The 8,993-nt window shown below is 39.8% G+C and overlaps 1 protein-coding gene across 5 annotated transcripts in view; it reads right to left on the bottom strand.

Moving 5' to 3' along the window:
- The window catches only part of ccdc146 (coiled-coil domain containing 146), a 145,562-nt gene that overhangs the window by 93,376 nt on the left and 43,193 nt on the right, over positions 1 to 8,993 (bottom strand). The gene's annotated exons all lie outside the window — the stretch shown is intronic.

Below are 8,993 nucleotides of genomic sequence, written 5' to 3' on the forward strand. Positions count from 1 at the left end.
GGTCTTTGAAGAAGGAGGCCATCTGGGTTGTACGGATTTGGAACTGGTCCTCCTGGGAGCAGATGTGGCGGAGACGAAGGAATTGGGAATATTTTTTACAGGGAGCAGAGTGGGAGGAGGTGTAGTCTAAGTAGCTGTGGGAGTCGGTCGGTTTATAGTAAATGTCCGTGTTGATTCGGTCGCCCGAGATAGAAATGGAAAGGTCTAGGAAGGGGAGGGAGTAGTCTGAGATGGTCCAGGTGAATTTGAGGTCAGGCTGGAAGGTGTTGGTAAAGTGGATGAACCGTACAACCTCCTGGTGGGAGCACAAGGCAGCGCTGATACAGTCATCGATGTAGCAGAGGAAAAGGTGGGGGGTGGTGCCAGTGTAGCTGCGGAAAATGGACTGTTCCACATATCCTACGAAGAGGCAGGCATAGCTGGGGCCCATGCGGGTGCCCATGGCTACTCCTTTGGTTTGGACATAGCTGGGGCGCATGCGGGCAATGACAGAAGCATTTTGCTTATAAAGAACTGTGTGATTGGTTCTCAGGCAACTGAATAGCTTGGGGCTAGGAACAAGCTTGGGAGAAGTGCTTTGATTGCTACCAGCTCAAGTGCTGTGTATTTCTGCACTCAAAACCCATTTGAACCTGAGGAAAACCAGTCAACCTTTCCTTCAGCAGTTGTTGTAGGCTGTGACTTTTAACTGATAAGACAAAATTGAGTCTTTTATAGGTGAACCAGCCACCTTGTGTCTCTTGCAAACCAGTGGATGTATCTGATGAAAAATGACTGTGAAACAACATTCTAACCAGCAGAAGAATCATAAGAATAATCTCAGCAACCCATGAATAGAACAACTGAACCATTTCCTGGTTATCCTCTGCCCATAATGTATTTTTTTCTGAAAAAAACTCCAAAAGAACTGTAGACGTTGGAAATCAAAAACAAAATTAAAAATTGCTGGAAAAACTCAGCAGGTGTGGCAGCATCTGTGGAGACAAAGCAGAGTTAACATTTCTGAAGAAGGGTCAGTGCACCCAAAATGTTAACTTGGCTTTGTCTCCACAGATGCTGCCACACCTGCTGAGTTTTTCCAGCAATTTCTGTTTTTTTTTTCCTTTCTATTTGTCTATATGTGTATGCAAGGGGAGGATATAAAGGGATTAGAATTTTAATTTAAAGTGCTACAGAACCATGAAACATGGCAAGAAGTGAAATTGGCAGACATAGCCAATAGGAAGAAATTATAAAGTGCATTTGGAACAGTTTGTTAGAACAATATATTGTTGAACCAACTAGGATCAGATTACTTTAGATTTGGCAATGTATAATGAAGCAGGTTTAATAAATGATTTCGGAGTAAAAAGTCACCTAGAAAACAATGACCACAAAATGGTAGAATTTAGAACTCAGTTTGAGAGTGAGAAAATTAATTTGGAAATAACTATGTTAAACCTGAGTGTAATGACAATAGAATGTGGGCAGAATCAGGTAGAGTGGACTTGAAAAGGACTTAGCAGCAAAGATTGTTGAGGAACAAAGGCACACATTTAAGACAATAAATCATTACTCACAACAAAGATATATTCCGGTTAGAAAGGAGAATTCTAGGAAACAGGCCATGGATAACCAGGGAAGTTGTGGACAACACCAAATTAAAAGTAAAAGCATACAATGTGGCAAGGATGAATGGTAAGCCAGAGAATTTGGAATTTTTCTAAAAAACCAACAGAAGATGCCTGAAAAGAAAAGAGGAAGAAAATAAACTTTGGGCAAACTTGCGAGTAATATCAAGAGCTTATTTAAATATATAAAAAGGAAGAGAGACCAAAGCTGACACAGAGTCCTTGGGAAGATGAGCCAGGCACAGAGGAATTGAATAAATACTTTGTATCAGTCTTTACTGCCGAAGACACAAATAGATACCAAATATTAAATAATTAAGAGGAAAAAGGGGGAGAGGGATTGCAAGAGGCGATAGCAGAAAATAGATAGGTTGAAGATTTGATTAGAAAAATGGCAAATGGAGTTTAACTCAGACAAATGTGAGGTGATGCTTTTTGGAAGGTCCAATACAGTTGGAAGGTATACAGTAAAAGGAATCCTTAGTAAAATAGAGCTATAAAAGCATTTGGGCATCTAGGCATACGGATCCACAGTTCCCTGAAATTGGCAACAAATGGATAAGGTGGTCAAGAAGACATATGGCTTGCATGCCTTCATTGTTCAGGGCATAGAGTATAAAATTGGCAAGTCATGTTACAATGTTATATAACCTTAGTTAGGTCACATTTGAAATATTGTGTACAGGTTCTGGTTGCCACACTACAAGAAGGATGTGGAGAGATTAGAGAGGATACAGAAATGGTTTACCAAAATGCTGCCTGATTTGGAAGACAGAATGGACAAACTTGGTTTGTTTTCAATTGAACATTGAAGGATTGTGTGCGTGTGTGTCTGTGTGTGTGTGTGGCGGTGGGGGGGTGGAAACTTATAGAAGTTTACAAAATTGTGAAAGGCGTGAATAGAATGAACAGTCAGAGTCTTTTTCCCAGGGTAGAGATGTCAATCTTTATGGGACTTAGGTTTAAGGTTAAAGGGGTAAATTTAAAGGCAATGTGTTAGGCAAGTGTATTACACAGAGGGGGTAAGTACCTGGAATGTGCTACCTAAAGAGATAGTGGAGGTAGATATAATAGCAACATTTAAGACGCATCTTGACAGATGTATGAATAGGTAGGGAATAGAGGGGTATGGACTGTGTAGAAGTGAAAAATGTTTAGTTTAGAAAGGCATCACATGTCAGTGCAGTCTTGGTGGGCTGAAGGGCCTGTTCCTGTGCTGTACTGTACTGTTCTTTGTTCTTTATCTCCTTGTCTCCTCATTTAAAGTGCTTAGCTATAAGTGCCTTAAGGTGTCATGAGATAATGAAAGTGCTACACAAAGGCAACTTCTGTTCTTATTTCTAACTGCACTACATAATCACTGTCAATTACGAGTAAAAGGTAAGATAGAAGGTTTCTACTAATGCAACTGTTAAGAAGCAAGCCAAACTTATGAACCTTTGCTAGCTATACTTTCCCTCTGTCAAAAAATATTAACTAAAATCTTGAGTATTAAAATTGGATTAAATATGGAGGGAACGCTGCACATATATTGCTGAAAATGATAAACCATTCAGTATAGAGATATAATGGCATGCTGTGATTTAAGACTTGAAAAAACTGTAAATGGTGGAAAAGTCTTTCAAGCTTTTGTAAACTGACATTACCATAAAAGCTCAAATAATCTCATAAGGAGGAAAAACAATGGGTATAGAAGATACTATACTTTGATTTTGAAGACTTCCCATCAATGGATAAATTCTTTGGCAACCACATTAAAAATAATTTGGTCTTTTAAATTAGAGGGGGTAGAACACATTCTTTGTCATATTGTAAACAAACCCTAACTAAATTCTTCTGAATGGAATGGAATCAGAGTAAACAAAAATGACTTCCATCATTGGTTTATAAAATCATGAAAAGTATTCAAATTTGAATTATCTTCTAAAACACAGAATATTACATATATATTTTGGTAATGTCTTCCCCTTTAAAAAAAACGCTGAAAATGTAAACATGTTTTTTTCAAGAATAGAGGGAAGAACTTTGGATCCCTTGAGACTGATGCTTTGTTGTTCTGTCACAATGTGTTTGGCACCAAAAATAAATGTCGCAACATAGAATATTTCCAGCTCAACTGGAAACCATAAACAAAACAAAAATGTTTGTTAAAGCCAAATCCATTAAACAAAATGCTGTGTTTATATATAATCAATACATATTAATGGCATTATTACTAAATTCTTAGTCATAGTCATAGAGATGTACAGCACAGAAACAGACCCTCTGGTCCAACTCGTCCATGCTGAACAGATATCCTAACCTAATCCAGTACCATTTGCTAACACTGGCACATATCCCTCTAAACCTTTCCTATTCATATACCCATCCAGATGCCTCATAAATGCTGCAATTGTACAAGTTCCTCTGGAAGCTCATTCCAAACATAGACCACCCTCCGCGGGAAAGCGTTGCCCCTTAGCTCCTTTTTATATCTTGCCCTCTTATCCTAAACCTATGACCTCTAGTTCTGGACTCCCCCATCCCAAGGAAAACACCTTGTCTATTTATCCTACCCATGCACCTCATGATTTTATAAACCTCCATAGGTCACCTCACAGCCTCCGACACTCTAGGGAAAATAGCCCCAGCCTATTCAGCCTCTCCCTATAACTGAAATCCTCCAATCCTGGCAACATCCTTGTACACCTCTTCTGAACCCTTTCAAGTTTCACAACATCCTTCCGATAGGGAGGAGACCAGAATTGCATGTAATATTCCAAAAGTGGCCTGTACAGCCACAATATGAACTCCCAACTCCTATACTAAATGCTCTGACCAACGAAGGAAAGCATACCAAATGCCTTTTTCACTATCTTGTCTACCTGCTTTCAAGGAACTATCAACCTGCACTCCAAGGTCTTTTTGTTCAGCAACATTAAGTGTATAAGTCCTGCTCTGATTTGCTTTTCCAAAATACAGCACCTTGCATTTATCTAAATTAAACTCCATCTGCCACTCCTCAGCCCATTGACCCATCTGATCAAGATCCGTTGTACTGTGAGATAAACTTTTCGCTGACCACCACACCTCCAATTTTGGTGTAATCTGCAAATTTACTAACTATGTTCACACCCAAATCATTTATATAAATGACAAAAAAGTAGTGGACCCAACACCGATCCTTGTGGCACTCCACTTGTCACAGGCCTTCAACCTGAAAAGTTACCTTCCACCACCACCCTCAGTCTTCTAGCTTCAAGCCAGTTCTATACCTAACTTGACTAGAATTCAAAGTTTGGGAGAAGATTTGTAGCTCGGGTGCTCGTTGTTGTGGTTCTGTTCGCTGAGCTGGAAATTGTTGTTGCAAACGTTTCGTCCCCTGTCTAGGTGACATCCTCAGTGCTTGGGAGCCTCCTGTGAAGCGCTTCTGTGATCTTTCCTCCGGCATTTATAGTGGCCTGTCCCTGCCGCTTCCGGTTGTCAGTTTCAGCTGTCCGCTGTAGTGGCCGGTATATTGGGTCCAGGTTGATGTGTTTGTTGATGGAGTTTGTGGATGAGTGCCATGCTTCTAGGAATTCCCTGGCTGTACTTTGTTTCGCTTGCCCTATAATGGTAGTGTTGTCCCAATCGAATTCATGTTGCTTGTCGTCTGCATGTGTGGCTACTAAGGATAGCTGGTCGTGTCGTTTCGTGGCTAGTTGATGTTCATGGATGCGGATCGTTAGCTGTCTTCCTGTTTGTCCTATATGATGTTTTGTGCAGTCCTTGCATGGGATTTTGTACACTACATTAGTTTTGCTCATGCTAGGTATTGGGTCCTTCGTTCTGGTGAGACTAGAATTGACTAGAATTAATGTGTAAAAAGAAAATAAACATTAGTTCTAAGAATTAAAACTCATAAATCAATGCACCATGATTCTAAAATGTAACCAGATGTGGTCTTGTCGGCTTTCCATGGCTAATTTCCTATATCACAATAATGACTACATTTCAAGCATACTTCATTGGCTGGAAAGTTTGAGATATCTGGCGGTTGTGAATTGCATTTCTTTCTTTGATTTTTTTTTAACACCAGTAAGTAAAACAGAGTAAGAATAACAGTCTATTTGCTAGTCTTCTAACCAGATCACAAATTAGAGAAAGCTGTATCTTATAAAATTTCCTTCATGCTCTTCATCAATTCTGAATGACATGGTTTTGATTCCAGCCTTGGGCGACTGTCTGTGTGGAGTTTGCATATTCTCCCCGTGTCTGTGTGGGTTTCCTCCGGGTGCTCTGGTTTCCTCCAAAAGGTGTGCAGGTTAGATGGATTAAATGCCATGCTAAATTGCCCATAGCATTAGGTGCATTAGTCAGAGGGAAATCGGTCTGGGTAGGTTACTCTTTGGGGTCTGTTTCCATACTGTAGGGAATCTAATCTCCTCTTCAACTTATGATGTCTCCAGTTCAGAGGCCTCAGAATGTTGCTCTACTGCTCAGTCAGCAACTGTGCAACCTTTCAGAGGCACAGATTGTGGATTTTTGACACTCACCTAAAATAATCTTCTTGTATTGTAGGATCTCCTAAGCTTTGTCATTAAATTGGAAGTTCTGTTCCTCCAACCATCCAAGCCATTTCCTCCTCAGCTACCGAATAGCTAAAAGTGCACATTATAATTTGTTCCTTAATTTTGTAACACTTCCAGCATTTTATTTATTGAAAGCAAATATTAGTTGAGCTGATCTTATAACAAATAAAATAAATAAAATCTTGCAATTATGCAACATGCAATATGCTAACTTTTTCATTAAGTGGAGTCACTGTTTAAGATGTAGGAAACACCGGTCAAATTGTGAACGGCAAAGTCCTGTAATCACTAATGTAATAATGACTAGATCTGACTTGTAACTTTTTTGATTGAGGGATAACTATATGTGAGGACACTGGAAATAACTACCCTGCTATTCTTCAAAATAGTGTCTTTTACAGCCAATCAAACAGCCAAGTGGAACATTGCTTTAATGTCTCATCTGAAAGATAGTACCTCCAAAGACAGCACCTCCAAACAGTGCAATACTCCCATACTACTTCACTTAAATGTCAATTATAATTTTTGTTCTGATGCTCTAGACTGAGACTTGAATGAAGAACCATGTGACTCTAATGTGAATGTACTATCACCACAGCCACACCTGACACTCATTGCAAGGTTGATGGCATGCGATTCATTAGATACACTAGAGTTACAAATTGCCTTAGGTATAGAGTTTCTATTTAACCTTTATTAAGCTCCATCAAAATTGCAGTTGATTCTTGAAAGTAATCAATCGAATTGACTAAATATTCTTTTCTGACTGCAAATATTTGGTGTGAAATTAGGCTCTGTAGCATTGCTGAGCTACAGCCAAGGAGCCTGAACTGCTGTGCTTTTCCAGCACCACTACTCCAGAATCTGGTTTCCAGCATCTGCAGTCATTGTTTTTACCTGAGCTACAGCCAATGCTAATGAGGTCAAACTTGGGTGTGCAACCACATGAAGTGCAGTGCCTAATGTTGGGAAGATAATTTGCATATACTTGAATAGGCATGTCAATTATGCATCAGAAAGTTCCCAATTGGCTAGATCATAATCAAAACCAGGTCCCTGGCATTCAGTCAGTAGTGCTAACCACCGTGCCACCATGCCGTCCTTAAGGGTCAGGCAACCAACTTATAGGGAAGGTGATTTAGGCTGCTATTGCAAAATGTCTGGCTGTACATTGGAGAGACTTTGGAGGTATTGTGGTGATTTCCTGGACTTGACAAGGCATGTTGATACATGCTCAGAGGAAGCATAAATGACTTGGTCCCCTTTATACAAAGCTGGAAAAGATATGGGGCCTATAGTTTCATTACCTTTAGGTGATATGCCTTCCACAGATGAATATTTTGAGGGTGAGATGGATCTTCTGAATATTAAAAGTGAGTCCTGTTCCAGAATGAGCGCTACTGATGGATGAGTGGTGGCGTGAGGTGCATTAAGCAATATAGACTTTTAGGTATGGGTATGATATCCTTAGATGATGCATTCATTGACATTGACCATCAGAATGAGGTAGTTAAGCCTCTTGTGCCACCCTGACAGGTCCTCCTGGCCAGACTCTTTTCATATCCTTTGGAAGGTGGTCCTTGTGTCTTTCCTGGCTCCCCTCCGTGAACCAACAGCCTCTCTCCTTCTGTCAACATCCATGACTATGGCATCCAATGCAGCATCCGTGAACTTAGGATTTAATTTAAACGTCAGGGTCCCCTGATTTGATCGCCATACCTGAAGTTCAGTAGGCAATGGATCTCCCGGTTCATCCACAGTTTCTGGTTGGGGAACATCTATGTACAAGCATCAGAATTCAAAAGGGATTCATAAATTTAGGAACAAGAACTCTAACTGATCTTCCCTTCTTCAGTCCATTCACATGAAGGTCAATCTTAGCATCCTTTACTACTATCCCAGATGGTCAATCAACTTATCATAAACTGTGAATAAAACAAGCCAAGTTTCTGAGTCAACCTATCCCCTATCCACGTTCATGTACACATATCTGATGAATCTCTCAATGCAAATCTCTTAACTGATGCATTTATAGATCTATTCGAGCGAAATAGACAAGAGTATGAAGGAGAAGAGAATAAATAGGTATAATGGTAGATTTAGGTGTGAAAAGACAGGAGGAGGCTTGAATACAACATGCATTCATTGGATTTTAGTGAACCTCTTAAATCTCTCCTTCAACTAGGTCCTTTACTTTGATTGGACCTATAAAAAGAGAGTAATAGATTATCAGTTAATGACAAAGGTAGTAGAAATAAATGGGTGCAGTTGAAGGCTTTGACATACTGTGTATGAGATTGACAGTTCAGTGAGCAGAGCCAAAGAAAGTAAAGTGAATAAGTGATCTTCAGAATGTATTATCTGACATTGTCAGTTGCAACATTTGTGACAGGCTTTGTGACCACTAGCTTCACTGTAGTCTGCTACAATTGGCACAGAATCTATGGCATGATGCCTCTCCTTTCCTTATCAGTTCTATGGTATGGTGTACAAGCTTGCCTAACAACAAAAAAGGAATTTATTCATGTCAGCAGCTGGAAGATTGTACAAGTATGTTCATTGTGGGAGAGTAGTATGGACGATGTATGAAATTGATAGATGCGGGGAAGGTGACAGATATTTTTGAAGACAGCAGCAAGTGCAACATGTACAAGTGGCAGCAGAAGGAAGTTCAGTTAAATTTGTTGCTTTGATTATAGGTAGTGAGGTGGTGTAGGCAAGGGGAGCTGTGTCATCATTGAGGTTGCACAGATGAGAAGAGAGTTTGTGTTGGAGTTTTACCTGAGTAGTTTTAGCTAAATCATTGAATTTTTTGCTATATTGCCCATAGGTC

The sequence above is a fragment of the Chiloscyllium plagiosum genome, chromosome 23 (assembly GCF_004010195.1).
Source record: "Chiloscyllium plagiosum isolate BGI_BamShark_2017 chromosome 23, ASM401019v2, whole genome shotgun sequence".
NCBI classification, from domain to species: domain Eukaryota; kingdom Metazoa; phylum Chordata; class Chondrichthyes; order Orectolobiformes; family Hemiscylliidae; genus Chiloscyllium; species Chiloscyllium plagiosum.